The sequence below is a fragment of the Mobula hypostoma genome, unplaced genomic scaffold, assembly GCF_963921235.1.
Source record: "Mobula hypostoma unplaced genomic scaffold, sMobHyp1.1 scaffold_110, whole genome shotgun sequence".
In the NCBI taxonomy this organism is placed as follows: domain Eukaryota; kingdom Metazoa; phylum Chordata; class Chondrichthyes; order Myliobatiformes; family Myliobatidae; genus Mobula; species Mobula hypostoma.
In genome coordinates, this window is record NW_026948207.1 from 327,810 (window position 1) to 349,370 (window position 21,561).

The 21,561-nt window shown below is 44.2% G+C and overlaps 1 long non-coding RNA gene across 1 annotated transcript; it reads left to right on the top strand.

The window, feature by feature from the left end:
* Positions 1 to 4,093: 4,093 nt before the first annotated feature.
* On the top strand, positions 4,094 to 20,304 carry LOC134341826 (uncharacterized). The gene is made up of 3 exons (XR_010016874.1): positions 4,094 to 4,153; positions 8,840 to 9,020; positions 11,851 to 20,304. It is a non-coding gene; the product is annotated as an uncharacterized LOC134341826 (long non-coding RNA).
* The last annotated feature ends 1,257 nt before the right edge of the window (positions 20,305 to 21,561 follow it).

The window sequence follows — 21,561 nt, forward strand, 5'->3', positions numbered from 1 at the left end:
TTCTTGGCCCCACAGTAACTGAAACACCCTCACACAAATAGCTGGCAGTGTATTACATGCATCCAACACTCTCTGGGTAAAAAACTTACTCCTGACATCCCCTTGGTATCTATTAACAAACACCTTAAAACTATGCCCCCTCATGTTAGCTATTTCAGCCCTGGGAATAAACCTCTGGCTATCCACATGATCAATGCCCCTCATCATCTTATACACCAAAAAAGGCTCCAAACATAAACAAGAAATTATACATTGCTTTGAGGATTTGGTAGAAGTATACAAAATTTTGAGGGTATAGATAGAGTAAATGCGAGCAGCTTTTTCCACTGAGGTTGGGTGGGATAACAACCAGAGGTCATGGGTAGGTGGGGAAGGATAAAATTTTTCTGAAACATTTGGAAAAGCTCTTTACTGAAATGGTCATGAGAGTATGGAATGCACAAGTGGTGATTATCAGCTCAGTTTCACCATTTAAAAGAAGTTTGGATGGGAGCCTGGATGGTAGGGCTATGGAGGGCGATGGTCCCAGTGCTGGTAGTTTCATTAGACAGATTAAATGTTTTTTCAGCGTTGACTAGATGGGCCAAATAGCCTGTTTCCATTCTGAACTTCTCCATGTTTCTATGACAAAGAAGATGGCCAAACTTGTTTGGAAGGGAATAGGTAGGAGTGACAATGGAGCAGCGATGGCTGGAGTTTCTGGGAGCAATTCGGGAGCTCAGTGATCGATACATCCCAAAGAAGTGGAAGCATTGGAAAGGCAGGAGGACACAACCGTGGCTGAAATGAGAAGCCAAAGCCAATATAAAGTCCAAAGAGTGGGCAAACAAAAGAGCAAAAACTATTGGGAATCTTTTAGAAACCAACAGAAAATGACAAAAAAAAGTTGGATGACCTCGGGGATGGAATTATGATATTGTTGTCATTTAACAGTCTTGGTTGCACCCAACAGTCTGAGGTATTTAGAGGAACAAAATATCTGGGGCCTCAGTATCTCTTGAAAACCAAGGTTCCCTGCACCAGTAACCTTTCAACTTTTATTTTGCAGGCACGTACAATCTCTGCACCATTAAAATTTCACTTCTGAAGGCCTCCCACTTACCAAGTACTCCTTTGCCAGAAAATATCTGTCCCAAACCACACCTGTCAGATCCTTTCTGAAACCATTAAAATTGACCTCTCTCCAAGTTAGAATCTCAACCCATGGTCCAGACCACTCTTTCTCCAAATTTACTTTGAATCTCATGGCATTATGATCACCAATTGCAGTCACCAGCCCTGGATCATTTCCTAACAGCTTCTACGTCAGGAATTCTACGAACTGATTAAGGGCACATTTGACAAACTCTACCCCATCTAGTCCTTTTGCAGTATGGGAGTCCCCGTCAATATATGGAAAGTTACTGAATCAACCTTTGTTTCTTGGCATGGTCTGCGATCTCTCTGCAAATTTGTTCCTCTAAATCCCTCAGACTGTTGGTTGAACCAAGTCCCAGTAATGGCTACAATATCATAATTCCCTGTCCTGAGCTCATCTGGCTTTCCTACGATGCTTCTTGCATTGTGATATACACAGCTCAGCACATTCATCGCACCATGCTCAACCATTTGATTGCCGACTCTATCTGAGGTCTGAACAACATCTGACTGGTGTCAAGAAAACAAACTCTCCCTCATTGTCATAAAAACAAAGGAGCTGATTGTGGACGACAGGAGGAATGGAGACAGGCTAACCCCTATTGACATCAATGGATCTGGGGTTGAGAGGGTGAACAGCTTTAAGTTCCTCAGCATAAACATCACCGAGGATCTCACATGGTCTGTACACACTGGCTGTGTTGTGAAAAGAGCACAACAGCACCTCTTTCACCTCAGATGGTTGAAGAAGTTTGGGATGGGGACCCAAATCCTAAGGACTTTCTACAGGGACACAACTGAGAACATCCTGACCGGCTGCATCACTGCCTGGTATGGGAACTGTACTTCCCTTAATCGCAGGAACCTGCAGAGAGTGGTGTGGACAGCCCAGCGCATCTGTAGATGTGAACTTCCCACTATTCAGGACATTTACAGAGACAGGTGTGTAAAAAGGGCCCAAAGGATATTGGGGACCCAATTCACCACAACCACAAACTGTTCCTGCTGCTACCATCCAGGAAACGGTACCACAGCAAAAGGACCGACAGGCTCCGGGACATCATCTTCCACCAGGCCATCAGACTGATTAATTCATGCTGATACAATTGCATTTCTATGTTATATTAACTGTCCTGTGTACAAACTATTTATTATAAATGACTATAAATTACACATTGCACATTTAGATGGAGACATAACATAAAGATTTCTACTCCTCATGTATATGAAGGATGTATGTAATAAAGTCAATTCAATTCAATTCACCCTCCCCACTATCTGTTCTGTCAGTCTGGCTCCCATTCCCCCTACAACTTATTTTAACCACATCACCCTCTCCCCACACTAGCACTAGCGAGCCTCACCACTGGGATATTAGTCCCCTCTTGTTCTGTTCCCCTCACTAACGAATCCCCTCTCACCCCTTTGACTTTCCTCTGTCAGTGATCCCCCCAACAGTTTCTAAAGTGGACCCACCTGTTGTTGTGTGGGACGGACACAAGATTACTCTGCGATGGCCATTTAACCTCATTCCCCTTCCCGACTCTCACCCAGTTTCCCGTGTCCCGCACCTTGGGTGTAACTCACCTCTCTTCATCTCACATGGGGGTAGAACAAAGGTGATTTTCTCAGCAGCTGATGTAAAAGATTTTGTTCCCTCGGAGGGAAATGGAAATAAATCAGAAAGCGGACATTTACTTTGGGGTTTGTTCCGCTTTGACGGAGACATCGACGCGGGGGACGGACTCAGCGCGGGTAACGCCCTCTCGGCTGGTCCGCCTCCGCTATTGGTTGTAACCAGTGATTGACATCGCCTCGCACCAATGGGAATAGCGCAGCGCCTGAATCCTCTGTTGACAGCGGTGGGGGAGGGGCTGGTCACGCGATTCGTAGGACAGCCGTTAAACCGAGAAAGCTCGAGCTCTCTAGCGCGGGTGACGTGAGACACCGCGCACGTGAGGGCAGATCCCGGTGTTGGGAACCCATGTGTGACGTCAGGCGCGTGCGTGCACCTGTGTGACGTCACCTGTGGGGGAGCGCTGGTATTTAAAAACACCTGAATGGACGTTTCTGATGATTTCAGTGGGACAACAACATTAATCCCGGGTTTCATCACTGAATCCAGTGTTGTGAGATGTAAAGTCCCCTGTTATGTGTCCGGCTGTGCCGTGTTGTTGGTGGAGTGGGCAGCGGGGTTCACACACAGTGTATCAGTCAACAGAAAAACTCTCGTCCCTGCAGTCTCTGTCTCCTGGTAAACTATGTGGACCACCCTCAGGGTCCAGGATCAGCATCTTATATTCCGTCTGAGTACCCCCCCCTCCCAACCTGATGGTATGAATATCGATTTCTCCTTCCAGTGAACAAATCTCCCCTTCACCCCTCCCTCCCACTCCCTCTCTTCCTCTCTGAACTTTCACGTCCTCTCACCTGCTTATCTCTTCTCTCTGGGTGCACTGCTCCATCCCTTTCTCCTATTCTCCACTCTCCTCTCCTAATGGATTCTATTTTCTTCAGCTCTTCAGCTTTCCCACCTTCCTGGCTTCACTTATCATCCTCCAGCGAGACATTTCCTCGCCCACCCCGATCTTATTCAGATATTTCCCCCATTTCATCTCAGTCCTGAAGGAGGGTTCAACTGGAAACGTCGACTGTTGACTCTTTTCGATAGTTGCTGCCCGGCCTGCTGAGTTCCGAAAGCATTTTGTTTGTGTTGCTCTGGATTTCCAGCGTCTGCAGACTTTTTCGTGTTTGTGATTTACCTCTCCGTTGTCCTTCCCGCTCCGGCCACCGGTGGCGCTGCATGTACCTCCGGCCACTGGTGGCGCAGCATGGACCTCCGGCCACTGGTGGCGCTGCATAGACCTCCGGCCACTGGTGGCGCTGCATGGACCTCCGGCCACTGGTGGCGCTGCATGGACCTCCGGCCAATGGTGGCGCTGCCGCTAACCCCCTGCTATACGCATGCGCGGTGCCGAATGCAGCTGCCGTTGGCGGGTCTCCGGTTCGGGCGGCGGTGAGTGGAAACAAATCTCGGGTTTGTGTGAATCGGGGCCGATGGATCGGGAAAGTCCCGGGCCCGGGCTCTGTCTGACGGCTGGAGCAGGGGTGCAGTGACAATCTTTTAGGTGTTGGAGCTGAACGAGGGGTGATTGATAAGTTTCTGGCCTAAGTTAGAAGGCCTGAAGTTTACAGCTCTCGTTACATGTACGTGTAGTTCCACTCTGTGAGTGATCATGCAGAAAGTTTGAAGTTAATAACTCTTGTGGTATTTCTGTTTCAGATAATTGAAAATTGACAGGTTTTCTAAAATTGACTCCTTCCACCTTAGGCCACGAACCTATCAATCACCCCTGGTATGTCACACCCAATGTGTACCTGCTCATTTCATGTACTGGGTAACTTCCTTGTCCCATTCATGTAATGAGCAGGTACACAAATTGGCTGTGACATTATATAATGTGTCTGTCTGTCTGTCTGTCTATCTCTCTCTCTCTCTCTCTCTCTCTCACACACACACACATATGAATAGGGCTTCTTATAATGTCAAGCACTAAACCAAGATGAAAGAAATATATGAATTCCAGAGCTCCACAGAAATATAGCGATAGTTAAGACATTAACAAACTTATAGCCTATCAGGACATTTCAGTGTATACCTGGTACAATATAACATATAATACTTAATTTAATAATATGACAAAGTATTGCATGGTTGTACTCACTAATTATAAAATGTAATTATCAGGCAAGTAAAGTAACGTTGTTTGCTTAGAAGCCACAGGGTTGTTAGTGAGAAAAATTTACTTTTGTATTAGCGAGTAATCCACGGACCACCACAGATGTAGCCTGACTAATACGACTGAGTCAGAGCAGACAGCAGGGCCCACAGTGCTTAGCAGTGTTCCTAAGCAGGTATAAAAATAACAGAAATAAAGCAAATACGCTTTTTACACTTTTAGATACCTAAATTGGAAACAAGTAATCAAGTATGAAAAAAGAACGTCTAATGAACTTTTGCTAAAGCCACGAATATTGCTGAATATTAGTATCGAAAGTGGCAGGTTGGCATTTCTGCCTTGTAGTATTTCTCTCGCAGAAATGGTTGGACAGGAAGTGTACTTGTGAGTGTCGATACTCACAATATCCTCACACATGGGGTATTACATGGTTAGACCAATACAGCTTCTGTTTAGTCTTTAAATATATAAAAAGTTAAAGAAGCTTGAATCTTTACATAAAGTATTATCGAATCTATACGAATAGAAAATATCATAGTTTGGAAGTGAAAGATGTTAATGGGAAGAGAGCAACCATTTGGGAGGTTTGGAAATGCGTTTTGTCTCGTTCATTGCCTCACTAAGTTATTCTTTTTCCTATCAACACGAAGAGAAAAACAGCCTCTTTCCAATTAACTACAGTTGGTGGAGCTCAGCCAAGGGGTTGATCTGCTATTAATGATAGTCGAAGTGACGTAAAACTAGCTTATAGCCTAGAAATGTTTTTTTTTCATTTGGCTTGTGAAAAAAAAGTAAATTTATCCTGGTGTAGAAGAGGATTTTGGATGATTACCTTGAATATTTCATCAAGATCAGGCCGAAGATAAGCGAGCAGTGAATTTTTCTTTCATTATTTTCAACTTTTAAACTTAGGTTTCGAAGTTCATTCCTTGCTTAACATGGCTCCTTCCTGGAATCCAATGGCACCCATTGGAAAGAGCGGAAAATGCTCACACTTGTTTACAGGTATTTCCCAGCTTCCTGGGACAACGGGTCGAGCGAGGAGGAATTTCACAAATACCCAAATAAGAAACAGTCACAGCTCCAGGATTTCACAAAACACGATCAAATATCCTAATGTTATTAGAGGTATTTTCCCCAACAGCCAACACCCCCTCTTCCCAAACCGTGCTTCTGTAAAGTTCCCTGTATTTAATATGCGGCCGCTGTTAAATTCCCCGCTTGTTAATTTTATCTAACTCTATTTTTGTCTGTTTCTTAAGTTTCGTCAAGTAAGATGTTATCTGACCTCGCAAATATGCTTTGAGTGTATCCCATGTAATCAATTTGGAAACATCTCCGGTATTATTAAAAGGAAAGACATCTTTTATCTGAATCTCTATAAATTTAACAAAGTCCGAACTTTGTAATAAATTTTCTGGAAAGCGCCAAGGCAAATTTACATTACTAACATCATTTAGCTCAAAAGTTAAGCTTAAAGGCTCATGGTCCGAGACTGCAATAGCATCATATTCACAATTCTGGACTTTGGACAAAAATTGGAAATCAGCTATAAAATAATCCATTCTCGACTATTTATTATGAACATGTGAATAAAAAGAATAATCTCTGTCATTGGGATGTAAATTTCTCCAGATTTCTATCAAACCATAATCAGTTAAAAAGGAATTAATAAGTGTCTCCGAACGACTTGGAAGCTGCTGATTGGTTGAACTTTTGTCAATCAAAGGGTTTAAACAACAGTTGAAGTCACCTCCCATCAGCAGCGTATATTCATTTAAATCTGGTAATAAACCAAATACATTTTTCAAAAAAAGAAGGATCATCTACATTAGGTCCATAAAGATTAACGAGGACAATTTTTCTGTTACAAATTGTTCCTTTGATAATTAAAGATCTACCATTATTATCTGAAACAATGTCTTCTTGAATAAATAAAATATTAGATTTAATAAAAATAGATACTCCCTTTGTTTTATTTTGACAAGTAGCATGGTATTGAAGGCCCTTCCATGTTTTAAGAAATCTATTTTGATCGCCCGTTCTGATATGCGTTTCTTGAGCAAAAATTAGATCGGGCTGGAATCAATTAATAACTTTAAATGTCTTCCTTCACTTAATAGGGTGATTCCAGCCACGTACGTTCCAGCTAATAACGTTTATCTGTTTAAATACCATTGGATATTATTCTTAAACACGACAATAAACGCATACCATCGCGGGCTAATCAAAGATGGCGGTGATGAACATAACCAAATAGAAAACACGCATAATGGGAAAAAATACAAAAAGTGTGTGTGGAAAAATAATCCCACAATAAACCCTAAAGTACAAAAATACCCTCAAACCTCCCACCATCCCCAAAGAAGGAAATCCGGCAAAAGAGAGAAAAAGCCGGAACGCATCCCCAAGAAAAGAAACATAGGAACGGAATTCCGCGTGCCGCTCAGTTTAAATAATGATTAAATATTTTTTCTCCCAATTTCCCCCTCCCCCTTACAACGAAAGTACATAACCTTAAGATAAGAAAGCCCAGCGAAGAAAAAAATGTTTATACTTAATCATTGAAAATAGGCGAAAGGAATGAGGAGACAGTCTCCGAAGGCATCAAAACAATACTATTGACCCAAACAGTTTAATCTCTAAAGAGAGAAAATCAGCACCATTATTCTTTAACTTACTGCCTTACTTAACAAAAGAATTAAAGCTAGTTATCTATTACTAAACACTCCATAATATAAGGAAAAAAAATCCATATAAACTGCAAGCAAACTATCGCTTAATTAATAAAGAAAAAGAAAACTAGAAACAGATAATCAAACCAGTTCACAATCTATCCGCTGTATTAATTCACTCCGTATACTAAACAGTCTTCAAAAAAAAAGTCATTCTTTAATCAAACCAAGAAGGCCACCTCTTCGTTAAGTAATCCATCAATCAAAAGATATCTTCAGCATACCGAGATCTTCAAAACCTGTTTTCTTTCAGAAAATTATTCGGAGACTCTAATATCCTTCATACTTCAGCCGATTCCACAATAGAATTGACAAGATCCAATGCCGCTTGGGGATCCAAGAAGACACCAGGGGTAGAGTCTTTGGGAAATAACTTTAGTTTCGCTGGATATCTCAAAGATGGAAAAAGAGTTTTTTCGTAAGCGATTTTCATGACCAGTATGAATTTGATCCATTGTTCCATAACTACCCGTGGATAATCTTCATAAAAACGGATCTCGGAACTGTTAAATTTAAAAGCTTTCTGTCTTCTTGCACATTTTATGATTTGATCTTTAACTTTAAAGCGAAGAAAGTTGACTAAAATTGGTCGAACTTTACCTGACGAAGTAAAAATTCTGTGAGCTCTTTCAATCTCGGCAGGCTGAGATAGAATATCCGGGAACAGAGATTGAAACAGATTGGGAAAATAATCCAATAGATTCCCAGATTCAGAGTGTTCCGGAAGACCCAGAATATGAATGTTATTTCAATGAGACTTTGCCTCTAAATCGACAATTTTGCGTTGAGCCTGTTCCAGTCGGGTTGAGATATCCACAATCTGATGTTTCGATTCTTGAAACTCAGTATTCAAGGAAAGAATATTTTCCTCAATAGTCTGTAAACTCTGTCGGAAGGACTTCAACTCAGAAGTGTTATTATCCATTTTGTTATTGAGAGCCATCAATGTACGTTCCAAACGCTCAGCCCAGACAGGCATGTCTTCTGATTTTTCTTTCAAAGTTTTTTCCTTTCCATTGCTGGGTTCAAAAGGCTGTTTTCCACTTCTTAAAGGATACGACATCATAACCACTATTTCTCTCCAAGATCCAAAAAATAAAAGTTAAACAATTCAAGGTTTAGACTGGGGAAAAGGAGGAATTAAAGTCAGCCACAGAATTTATGTGTTACTCCATTGAGCTGCAGGCGGAAGTCTCCGCTTGTTAATTTTGACTTTAATTTTTACAGAGGTGCCGGAGTAACAATCACTTCGCGCATGCTCACAGTCTCCAGATGGGCGGTGTTTTCCTTTCCGCTCAGTGCTGAAGCGGATCGTCTGCGGCATCGGGAAAGGGTCCTCGCCTCCTGGGTCGGGGAGCCGGGGTTCGGGATCACTGTCCGCAGGCCGAAGATATCAGTTTTCCCAGCGGTGAGTATTGAGACCAATCCCGAGCGGGGAGATCTGATGTTGGCCGTGAGCCCCGAACTGAGGGCCAATTACTCATTTAGTACCCAGTTATCTGGGCTCGAAAAAATGTGTAGACTTCACTTAATCTGCATTCAACGATACAAACCAGGAACCCAGGCTGTCTATTTCCGCAGAATTGAAATGGAAGTCCTGCCAACAGGTCACATGAGGCCATTTACCGCAGATCTGCCCCGCCCTCTGCTTTGTGACGCAAGATCTCGTGGTGTCTGTCTACAGTCCCCGGATGGATGGTGATGCTTCCTCCTGGTGAAGGGTCTCGGCCTGAAACGTCGACTGTACCTCTTCCTAGAGATGCTGCCTGGCCTGCTGCATTCACCAGCAACTTTATGTGTGAAGTTTTCTCCATGTTGTGTTGGGAATTCTGATGTTGGTCACTGAGTCCCATTAACTTCCCCCAACTCACCTCGCTTCCTGAGGCTCCTCGCATTTCTCCTTGAGCTGTTGTATCTTCTCCCGGACTGGAGTGGGTGAGAAAGGAGAATGACCTAGGTTGGGGAGGTCTTTGATTTCACTGTCTGCTTCTGCTTTACCGAGGGACTGGGAAGTCTAGGGGGAGCATGGTTTCTATGATGTGCTGGTCTGTATCCAAAGGTCTCTGCAGTTCCTCGCAGTCACGGGCAGAGTAATTACCATGCAAAGGCATGAAGTGTCCGCATGGGAAACTTTCTATGGTGTGTTGATAAAAATTTGGTGAGGGTCAAAATATAAATGGGAATGTTCTTGTTGTTTGTTCTAACTTTGTCATTTTATACAGTTGTATGTATTATTCATTCAGTATCTGTGTATTGCTGAAGGACCATCAGTGATTGTCCTTGATCCCTTCTCCCACCTGGTTCCATCTGCTCATCGCTCCCTATCTTGTTCAACCACGGTCCAGTCTCCTCACCCCCCGCCCCCTATTCAGTGATGTGTATCAACCATCTGGGTCAACCTCGGTCCACCCTGTGTCCCACCTCCTCAATGTTATACATCAGCAATCTTTCTTCTAACCTTTGTCTTCATTGTGAAGTGTTCTTTTACACCTTTGGCCTCGCTGAGTTATTTCCAGAATCAGTTTTTGTTAGCTGGAATGCCAGAGGGTCATCAGGTACCAGTTGTGTTGTGCATTGGTCTGGAGGTGCTGGTTTTTGAACTGTGACTGGATGACACACTGCAGCATTTTACTGTCAGCAAAGAGTACTGGAAGAGTTGGTGCTTGGGCTACAATCCTGTGATCTACATTCCAGGCATATGGAACTGTTGGTGTTCTGGCTTTGACTTTGGTTAGTGCTTCTACAGGTGGGGCTGGATGGTCGTTCTTCTGCAATGAAGCAGAAATTTCGAGCAGCTGGACATTGGTTGTGGGGAAATCCCGGATTGCACTACCCAGTGTGAGTTGCGGGGGTGATGTGTGAGATTTTCCGGGTCAGTGAGTGGCCGGTTCAGCTGTGTGACTCTGTGAGGTTGGGTCCTGGGATATGACAGTTTTTGATTCAGGTAAAATGGACCCAGGGATTGAACTGCTTGGGCTCATGAGGTGTTGAGCGAGTATTTCTGTCTGGGATCAGATGTTTGTTTCTGGAGTTCCTTTGGATGCAATGGCTGTTCATCTGAGGAGAGGATGAGTTCCCATTCCATCCTCACAGGGAGAATCTATGAGTAAATGAGCTGTTCCATGTTTACAACAGTAGAAACAGACCCGTGAGTTTGGTGTTCAAACTGTGTTTGCAAATTCGCCCCTAACTGTCACCTGTCTGTCACTCAGTGGAAGTCAAGCAGAATCTTAAGTCGCTGGAGATCTGCACTAAAAACTAAAAGTGTTTGAAGTCATTCTGACGAAACATTATTAACCTGAATTGTAAAGTTTGTTCGTCTCCCCACAACTGTTCCTAACCTGCTGAACGTTTCTGGTAATTCCAGTTTCTTTTTATTACATTCACCCTGGAATGGTTTATATTTCCTGAAATGAACCTGTTTTAACCTGGAAATGGAAGTGGCTGGTTCTGTGATAGTAGAACAGTAAAGAAAGCACAACTTTTCACTGTAAATTATCCTGGTACCAATTTGTCTGTTAATCCTGGAAACGTGTTCAGTGCAGTTGTTGCTAACCAGGTTTACATGAATAATATCAGGAATGATCGGCTTTATGTATGAGGAGAATTTGATGGTTCTGGGCCTGTGCTCAATGGAGTTTAGAGGGACGGTTGAGATGGTGAAGGGATGTATGGTTAAGTAAACCTACCGAATGCTGAAAAGCCTGGATACAGTGGACATGGAGAGGATGTTTCCATTAGACGGAGAGTCTGTGATCTGACAGCACAGTCTCAGAATAAAGATGCTTCCCTTTAAAACTGAGATCAGAAAAAATTTTTGGCCAAAAGATGTCTGATCTGTGGAATTTGTTGCCGCAGAGGTTGGTTGAGGCTGCCATCTGGGTGTATTTATGACAGAGATTAATATATTCATGATTGCTAAATAGCTTCAGGGTTATAGGAGGAGGGCAGGAATATGGTGTTGGGATAAAAATCAGCCATGATTGAGTGGGGCAGGCCAGATAGATCAAATCACCTAATTCTGTTCCTGTGTCTGATGTCTTAACATAACTGAATGATGGCTCCTTCTCCCATATTGTTTTGTGACGTGTGAGGGACAATAAAAGATTGTTCACTGAGATCATTATATTTGCCTTCAACGATTAAATTTCAGTGAGTTTTGTTCTTAGCAACATGAAGCAGAAATGTTTGTTTCTCCTTTTTATTGTTAATGTGCTTCATTATCTTTCATGTTAAAGTTAGACCTGTGGTGAGAGATTTATTGGAAGAAAAACCACAACTGGAGGCAAACCACGACTGAAGACGAGGGAACAGCAACAAGTGAACCAGCCCGAGGGTTGAGAGCATCAACTGGAGAGAACCCATCTGACTCGGAGATTCCAGTGATTCAGTCAGGAGAAAGTTTGGTGAGTCTCACTTACTCAAACACTGGTCCTTTAGACATTACATACCTGTACAAAGGATGGTAGGAAATAGTTGGAGTGAGACTGAATGTTGCCAGAAGAACCAGTTATTCCTCGGTCAGACCCAGTTGCAATCACTCTGGGTCTGGTGATGTGCTTCCAGCAGCCCAGCCCTTTAAAACCACTCCCATTCTGTGGAAGTTGAATCCGGATAAAGTCACCCAGAGACCAAATAAGTGCAAACTATTTATTCCAAGCACCCGGGCCTTACTCAGTATATGACTGTTCCCGCCCAATCCACTAACTGACTAACAATTCCCCTTACACCACAGATATATCCGTCCAGATGCCCCCCACACAAGACAGACTGGAGCCAAAGTTATTTACTACATGACAGCCCCTAAAGACAAATTACAAAATAATCATAATGGCCTACACACACAGAACAGACTGAAGCTGTCCTATCTCTACGCATGAGTGCACAAGGAGCTAAGCATCCTGAAACCCCAGCTGGCTACAGTGGCATGCAAAAGTTTAGGCACCCCGGTGAAAATTTCTGTTACTGTGAATAGTGCAGTGAGTAGAATATGAACCGATCTCCAAAAGTCATAAAGTTAAAGATGAAACATTCTTTTCAAAATTTTAAGCAAGATTAGTGTATTATTTTTGTTTTGTACAATTTTCGAGTGAAAAAAAAAAGGAAAGGAGCACCATGCAGAAGTTTGGGCACCCCAAGAGATTTGAGCTCTCAGATAACTTTTACCAAGTTCCCGGAGCTTAATTAGCTTGTTAGGGCTATGGCTTGTTTACAGTCATCATTAGGAAAGGCCAGGTGACGCAAATTTCAAAGCTTTATAAATACCCCGACTCCTCAAACCTTGTCCCAGCAATCAGCAGCCATGGGCTCCTCTAAGCAGATGCCTAGCACTCTGAAATTTAAAATAAATGATGCCCAGAAAGCAGGAGAAGGCTATAGGAAGATAGCAAAGCCGTTTCCTCAGTTTGTAATGTAATTAAGAAATGGCAGTTAACAGGAATGGTGGAGGTCAAGTTGAGGTCTGGAAGACCAAGAAAACTTTCGGAGAGAACTGCCCGTAGGATTCCTGGAAAGGCAAATCAAAACCCCCGTTTGACTGCAAAAGTCCTTCAGGAAGATTTAGCAGACTCTGGAGTGGTGGTGCACTGTTCTACTGTGCAGTGACGCCTGCACAAATATGACCTTCATGGAAGAGTCATCAGAAGAAAACTGTCCCTGTGTCCTCACCACAAAATTCAGCCTCAGAAGTTTGCAAAGGTACATTTAAAGAAGCCTGATGCATTTTGGAAACCAGTCCTGTGGACTGATGAAGTTAAAATAGAACGTCTGTTGATCATCAGCAGTTGCTTTCTGAAAAATAGGCTACTATTGTTTAACAAAGTGTTAACCCTTTTACATACTTTATCATCCCTCCTTTTGATCATTACATGATCAACAAAGTAGTAGTTTTTTACAGAGAAAGCAACTGAGTAGAGCATTGACTTATCAGTGGGTAAAAACAGTGTACAACAGTAATTATAACAAAGATATCTACAACTATTAGGCCATAATGCAATATCATACCCCACAAATTACAGAACAGGCCTTCAAAGACCATCATTTCGACCCTTCGGTGAACCCGTGTAAGTCCTGTCGTACTTTCTTGATGCTGTCAATCTCCTTGGCAGTGTGGTCGGAGAGGGATGTAATGTTAGTAGAGTCATCAGGGAGATAGGTGCAGCAGTCTGTGTCAATAATAGCACAGGTTCCCCCTTTCTCAGCCAGGATAAAATCAAACGCCATAGGATTCTGTAGGACTGTTTGCCGGATTGCAATCATTTCAGTGGATATTTCTGTTACTTGGGCCTGTGTTTCTGTCAGGGCCCCTGCAGTATTGTGGCCAGCTCCTCAAGTGCTGTAGCCAGATTGATTATCTCTCGTGAATTCCTGGCTACTCCACAGGAGAGAAAAGTGATCATCCAAAATCGCTCAGTTTCGGTTATTCCTCTCCGCTGCTGGGTACCTGCAAGTATGGCCAGGATGCATGTTTCCCAGTATAGGAAGTTCTGTTTGATGGGAGCCTGAGATACCATCCCTCAAAACACTGACAGCCATAGTCATCTCTGACTGGACCACAGTTCCTCACCTCACTTCCCTGGCTGTTATTTGAGAAAGCCCAGGCTGAGAGTTCCTCACTCTGGTTGTGCGGGATTACTGACATTGGAATCATAGTTTTACCATGCTGCAGAATTTCGGCACAAACCCAGCAGGCCCCTAGTTCTACCTGTTTGGCCTAGGTGTGACAGAGAGACAGAAAGGTATTAACATGGGGAACCCCAGATGCTGGAGTGAGCCCTCTCAAAGACATAAACAAGAACATCACTAGAAACCAATACATCTTCCTCTAGTCCGAGAGAGTCCTTCTACTCAGTTCCTTCAGTAACACATTGGCAGTCTGTTCGATGTATCCACCGAGATTGCCCCTTCAGTTTCACAGCCGTGGGAGTGGTCAGTAACACCTGATATGGTCCTCTCCACCGAGGTCCGAGATTCACTCAATCTCAGTTCTTGATCAGGACAAAATCCCCAGGTTCTGAGGTGGGATAGTCACTCCTGTCTGTGGGGTAGTTCTCTTCCTTGTAAGGCTGTCGTACCTGTGAATGTATGAGTGGTGATTGATATGTTTGTGGCCTACAGTAGAAGGAGTCAATTTTGGAAAACCTAGCACATTAATTTTAAACATAGTCCCCTCCTACATGAACGCACTTAGTCCAGCAGTCGTGGAGCGTACAGATCCCTTCTTTGTAGAAGTGGTCCACAGCAGGGGTGATTGATCAGTTCATGGCCGAGGTAGAAGGGGAAGAATTATACAGCTCTTGGTACATGCACGAGCAGTTCAACTCTGAGTGAAAATGCAGGAAGTTTGAAGTTAGTAACTCATTTCCTTCTACCTTTGGCCACAAACTCAGTCACCCGAGGCTGTGGACCACTTCTGGATGTCGAAGATGCCAATTTCTACAAAGAAGGAATCCGTATGCTCCACGACCATTGGACTGTGTGTAAATGTATGAAAAATAAATGCCACACTCAGGTTGGAGGAACAACACCTTATGTTCCATCTGGGTAGCCTCCAACCTGATGGCATGAACATCGACTTCTCTATCTTCTGCTAATGCCCCACCTCCCCCTCGTACCCCATCTATTACTATTTTTATACACACATTCTTTCTCTCACTCTCCTTTTTCTCCCTCTGTCCCTCTGAATATACCCCTTGCCCATCCTCTGGGTTCCCCCCCACGCTCTTTCTTCCCGGACCTCCTGTCCCATGATCCTCTCGTATCCCTTTTGCCTATCACCTGTCCAGCTCTTGGCTCCATCCCTCCCCCTCCTGTCTTCTCCTATCATTTTGGATCTCCCCCTCCCCCTCCCACTTTCAAATCCCTTACTCACTCTTCCTTCAGTTAGTCCTGACAAAGGGTCTCGCCCTGAAACGTCGACTGTACCTCTTCCTAGAGATGCTGCCTGGCCTGCTGCGTTCACCAGCAACTTTTATGTGTGTTGCTTGAATTTCCAGCATCTGCAGAATTCCTGTTGTTTGCGAAAAATAAATGTGGTAGGTTTTCTAAAATTGACTCCATCTTCCTGAGGCCACAAACTGATCAAGCTCCCCTCGTAATGCTTGGAGGATTTTGGTTAGTTGGCATATATATTTCCTCATCTCTTCCCCTAGGGTATGCATATACAAGTTTGCTGGTAGACATCCTGGGAGCAATGGTGCACAAGGTCTTGGTCCCCAGGTTGTCCTCATGGACCGTCCATAAATGATTTCAGCTGGTGATGACCCTGTTTTCCCCTGTGGGGTAACCCTCGTGTGGAACAGGGCTAACGGTAGAACCTTCAACCAAGTGAGTGCAGACTCTGCTGTTAGTTTGGCGAATTTACTCTTCAGAGTGCCATTGGCTCCTTCCACTATGCCAGCGGCCCGTGGGTGGTGTACACAGTGGAATTGTCGCTTCATAGCTAGTTTGTTACATACCCCTTCGTTTACTTTCACTACAAAGTGTGGGCCATTGTCAGAGAGCATCTTCGGCAGGCCGTACCTGTGAATTATTTCCCGTAATAATACCTTCACAACAGTCATACCAGTATTATTGGTAGTTGGAATAGCTTCAGTCCATCTACTAAACACATCTATAATAACGAAGCAGTATCTATAGTAATGTACTCTAGGCAATTCAATAAAATCAACTTGTAGATGCGAAAAAGGTTCACCTGTCAAGGGAGTCATACCCGGTGTGCAGGGTACAGGTTACCAACCATTCCCTCCTTTCCCAGGTGTGTTCAATTATGTATATAATGGACCAATATTGGTAGAAACTGTGCAGGAACACGAACCTGTCCCACTGGGGTGATCCAAAATCCTACATCGGGGTCTTTCTGGCACCCCATCTCGGACCACCGTTTGCACTCCTCCTCAGAGGCGTCCCCCTGAAAAGTAAGTACCTCCTGCATGTCTGGCAAACCCGTTCTGCTTCAGTCACAGAGGGTTGCTTGACTGAATCCGAGGGTGCTACAACTCCTGAGGACTGTGACACACTTTTTGCTGTCTAATCTACTAAAGCATTGCCTTTAGTGACCCGGTCGGACTTGCGGGTGCAGGCTGCAAATTTAATAATAGCTGAAACTCGAGGTAGCTGTAGAGCAGTGAGTAAGTCATTTACAAAGGTGGCATTACTAATGGGGTGGCCAGAGGAAGTCAGAAATCCCCACGTTCCCAGAGAGCCCCATAGTCATGTACAACTCCAAATGCATAACGGGAGTCCGTGTAAACGTTTGCACTTTAGTCTGTTGCTAGGATACAGGCACGAGTGAAACAGCTCAGCCTTCTGGGCGGAGACAACTGTTTCAAAAGACGACTGCTCAATTACTTCACTGTCCGTCACTATCGCATAGCCAGAACATTGTTTCTCTGCTGGATCCACAAAAGAGCTTCCATCCACATAAAACGTTGCCTCGGCCTTTAGGGGGTATTGTGGAAAGGATGGCACAGTCTGTCCTTCTTTCACGGTGATCCGGCCAGCGGGGGGCAGTTAATGCAGCCGACTTCATGGCCTGAAATTGCCCAGAGATGGGATACAATGTCTTGGGTTCGGTTAATATTAAAAGAGTGTCTTACCAGATGTCCCGTCTTCACCTCAGACTCCTTCCAGAATCGGAGTTAGCCCGCGGGCAAGTCTTGCCAGTCTCCCTCGGTGTTGGATGCTTGTTTCGTCAGGGTGTAGGCAAGGAACCCTAGGTTCTTTGGCTTGAACCCAGGGAAAACCCTAACAGTGGTATGGGGAACCACCAGTCCTGTCTGTCGCCAAAGGAAATCCGGAACTTCAGCCAGTAATGCACTGCCCTCTCTTCCTTTAACCTCTCCAATCACTGTGACCAGGAACTTCTGTCTCTCAAGGGGTGCATAATATTGGCTTTCCTCAGTAGGGTCATAGCACAGAGTCACATGAGGGTTGGCCGCTGGCAGAAGGGTTTCAAATGCAGTGGAGTCCAGATTAAGTGCCCACCACTGGGGGGTCAGAAACTGGGGAAGCTGTCGGTTGTTTGCTAGTCCCAGGGTGACACCCTTGTCCGTCTATAGAATCTCGACTTCCAGCGGACAGAGCAAGTCTCTCCCTGCTGGATTACACCCCAGACTGGTGGTGACTGTAAATGAAACCTCACACTGGTATCCCTGGAATTCCACCGGCAGTGGCTGGGTACGTGAACACGCATGTTCCGTGCCTTCGAACCCAGACACAGTGATTGTAGTGTCTGATGGCTGGAATCCCTTTTCCAGTACTATTTCCTGATTAAGAGTGGTTGTGGTGGCCCCTGTAAACGGAATTGGAATTGCAGCAACTTGCAATATTTCATTGGGCTTTTCCTGAGGGGTGGTACTCACAGCAGGAAGCGTCCTTGCTTGTCAATTTCTAAACGGGTTGTTGTCCCCACCTGTCCCGTGGTAGGTTTGTGTTCCCATTTCTGATCCCAGATATAGCCCGCTCGCATCCTTCTACCCGCTGAACATATTCAGCTTTAATATCACTTCCTTTCGGGGTTGATCGGGATTCGAAAGCCGGGTCCCAATAATATATCAAAGCTCGTCGCATTCGATTTCGGTCATTGTCAGGCCAATCCATATTATTTGTCTTAATCATGTTGGCTAACTTAGTTGGTAAGCATAGGAGAAGAAAGGCATTAAACTGGGGGGACAGATTCCCATCATTGAAGGCTTGGTGTCCTGCGAAAGTGCTGCAGCAGGCCAGAAATCACTCCCAATAATCTGGTCCTGATTCCCCAGGCTTCGGTTTGCATTCAGGTACTTTAGTGATGTTTACAGGTTGCAGGAGAGCCCTTCCAAGGCTTGAATAATCTGGTCTGTCTGTTCATTCTCATTGTGGTTTTCCACCTGTAACTCCTGATAGGTTTGGTATCTCAATTCTGCTTTGCATTTCTGCCCCTCATCAGCTGAGAGAATCATGCAGCAGAGACAGAATAAATCTTGCGGTGTCGCATTATACATTTGTATAATACTGAGGACATACTGAGCAAACTGTCCAGGTTTTTCTTTCCTATCTGGGCCTGAATCATGATCATTATCATTTCTTGAGGCTTCCAGGGTGCATACACAGGAATCACTGAGGACTGTCCCTCCTCCTGCTCGTGGACTGGGCAGCATTCGGGTGGGCAATTGTCTTTGTGGAGCCATTAGCTCTGGGTTTTATTGGATTCTTCCCACAGTATTTCCTTTCTGGATCTCAGGGTATAGGGACCTCCCCTTCCCTGCCACTGCTGTTTTACCCGAGCGGCCACCGTATGTGAGTACTGGGAGGATTGGGGTTCAGGAGCACTGGGTGCACTTGGCCCCTGATAAGGTGGGTGGGGTACAGTGGGTGCCCACTCCTCATCACTGTCACTGTCCTCAAACAGGGTCGGTATGCAGACATGGGTTCGGGATCACTTGTTTCCCTATCAGTTCGAACTGATGTTCCTGCCCTTCTCTCCTATCTAGGCCTTGGTTTGCTTACGTTGTTTTTCCTGCTCTCGTTTTCAGCTCCCATCCACCCATTAACGCTCCGCTTTTAGCGTCTCCCAACCTTTCGCGTTCCTTCTGCAGTACATACCTCTATCCCTTTGTCACATGCATTATTCCTCCAATTTGCTAATAATATACTGTTCCACTTCACATCTACCTTTTCCTTCCATTCCCTTTTGAACAATTTCCATTTCTTTCCACAGTTCTTTCTCCAAATCAAATTTACTGTTTGTTCTCATGAGGTAATATCCCACCACAGTCTGCTTGGAACTCCCTATATTGGGATCCAGTTTGTGACGCCAAATGTTCAAGTTGTATCTGAATAAAACTTGGGAGACCAGCTTCTTATCGTCACTACAATTTATAGCGCATTCTCCTGCAGGAGTTTGAGACCCAGTTGTCAAAGGGAAGGCACGTAAGCACTGCCACCATCTGACAAGTGGACTGATTTAGTCAGGTTACAGCCAGAAATTAAGACATAGTAAGCCCCATACATTACCATTGCAAGATGTTATTTGAACTGGTACGCCCAGCAAGTCTGTTGGTGCAAAACATAATTACTTAGATAAGGTTCGCTAAATCAAGGTTTTAATTACAGATGGATGTACTGTCCAGTCCTTATCAGTTATTCCCTTTGCAAGGCCCTGACTTAATTACAGACAGATATTCATTCCTGTCCCTATCGGCGAGTTCTTATCCCTTTACTAAAGAGGGTACAATGTATAATGTTATCAGCTCTCAGTGTGTCTCTCTGCAAGCCACAGAGGACTGGTAATGAGCCTGTCTTAGCTAACCGCTGAAGACAGAGTTTACATCAGCTCAAAAATTCCTATTCCGTCCCAATTATTATTTTAACCAGAGGTTACAGAGGTTCAAAATGATTTTTTATACATCCTCAATTCCTCAGGAGGGTTCAGGGGAAATATTTTTGTCCAATATAGAAGCTGGTGTTACCTGTGTGTATTGTGGCAATTCAAAAGTTGCTGGAGAATTTACAAGTGGGAAGAAGTGGAGTGATATTTGGAAATCTGACTTTTTAAAGCGTAATTTAGCAAACAAGCCACATATAGACAATGTGCAAAAGCTCTGGTCAAAAACACCTTCATTTCCCATTACAGGACTGCTACATAGGTTGTGTGAGCGTGAACTCGATCGAAGCCAGGGGAGATCAAAGTTCTCACTGGCAGTGATTTGCAAGGTTAAAATGAATACCTCTCTATATAAAATTCTCACTGTGCACACGTTGTCACTGGGTAAAAAAAAATGGACAGTACAAGATTTATGTGCACACGGTCATTACAAATTAGAGGGGACATTGGTGGGAAGGTGGGGATACCTCTAGTGTCCTTGATGCCCTCACCTACAAGATGTGCATCCAGCTGCAGCTTGTAACCAGAGGAAAGTCAAAGGGGTGATAGGGGATTTGTTAGTTAGGGGAACAGAACAAGAGGGGACTAATATCCCAGTGGTACGGCTTGCTAGTGCTAGTGTGGGGAGAGGGTGATGTGGTTAAAATAAGTTGTAGGGGGAATGGGAGTCAGACTGACAGAACAGATAGTGGGGAGGGTGAATTGAATTGACTTTATTACATTCGTCCTTCATATACATGAGGAGTAGAAATCTTTACGTTATGTCTCTGTCTAAGTGTGCAATTTGTAATTTACAGTAACTTATAATAAATAGTTTGTACATAGGACAGTCAATATAACATAGAAATGCAATTGTATCAGCATGAATTAATCAGTCTGATGGCCTGGTGGAAGATGATGTCCCGGAGCCTGTTGGTCCTTTTGCTGTGGTACCGTTTCCTGGATGGGAGCAGCAGGAACAGTTTGTGGTTGTGGTGAATTGGGTCCCCAATATCCTTTGGGTTCTTTTTACACACCTGTCTCTGTAAATGTCCTGAATAGTGGGAAGTTCACATCTACAGATGTGCTGGGCTGTCCGCACCACTCTCTGCAGGTTCCTGCGATTAAGGGAAGTACAGTTCCCATACCAGGCAGTGATGCAGCCAGTCAGGATGCTCTCAATTGTGTCCCTGTAGAAAGTTCTTAGGATTTGGGTCCCCATCCCAAACTTCTTCAACCATCTGAGGTGAAAGAGGTGCTGCTGTGCTCTTTTCACAACACAGCCGGTATGTACAGACCATGTGAGATCCTCGGTGATGTTTATGCTGAGGAACTTAAAGCTGTTCACCCTGTCAACCCCAGATCCATTGATGTCAATAGGGGTTAGCCTGTCTCCATTCCTCCTGTCGTCCACAATCAGCTCCTTTGTTTTTATGACAATGAGGGAGAGTTTGTTTTCTTGACACCAGTCAGATGTTGTTCAGACCTCAGATAGAGTCAGTAATCAAATGGTTGAGCATGGAGCGATGAATGTGCTGAGCTGTGTATATCACAATGCAAGAAGCATCGTAGGAAAGCCAGATGAGCTCAGGACAGGGAATTATGA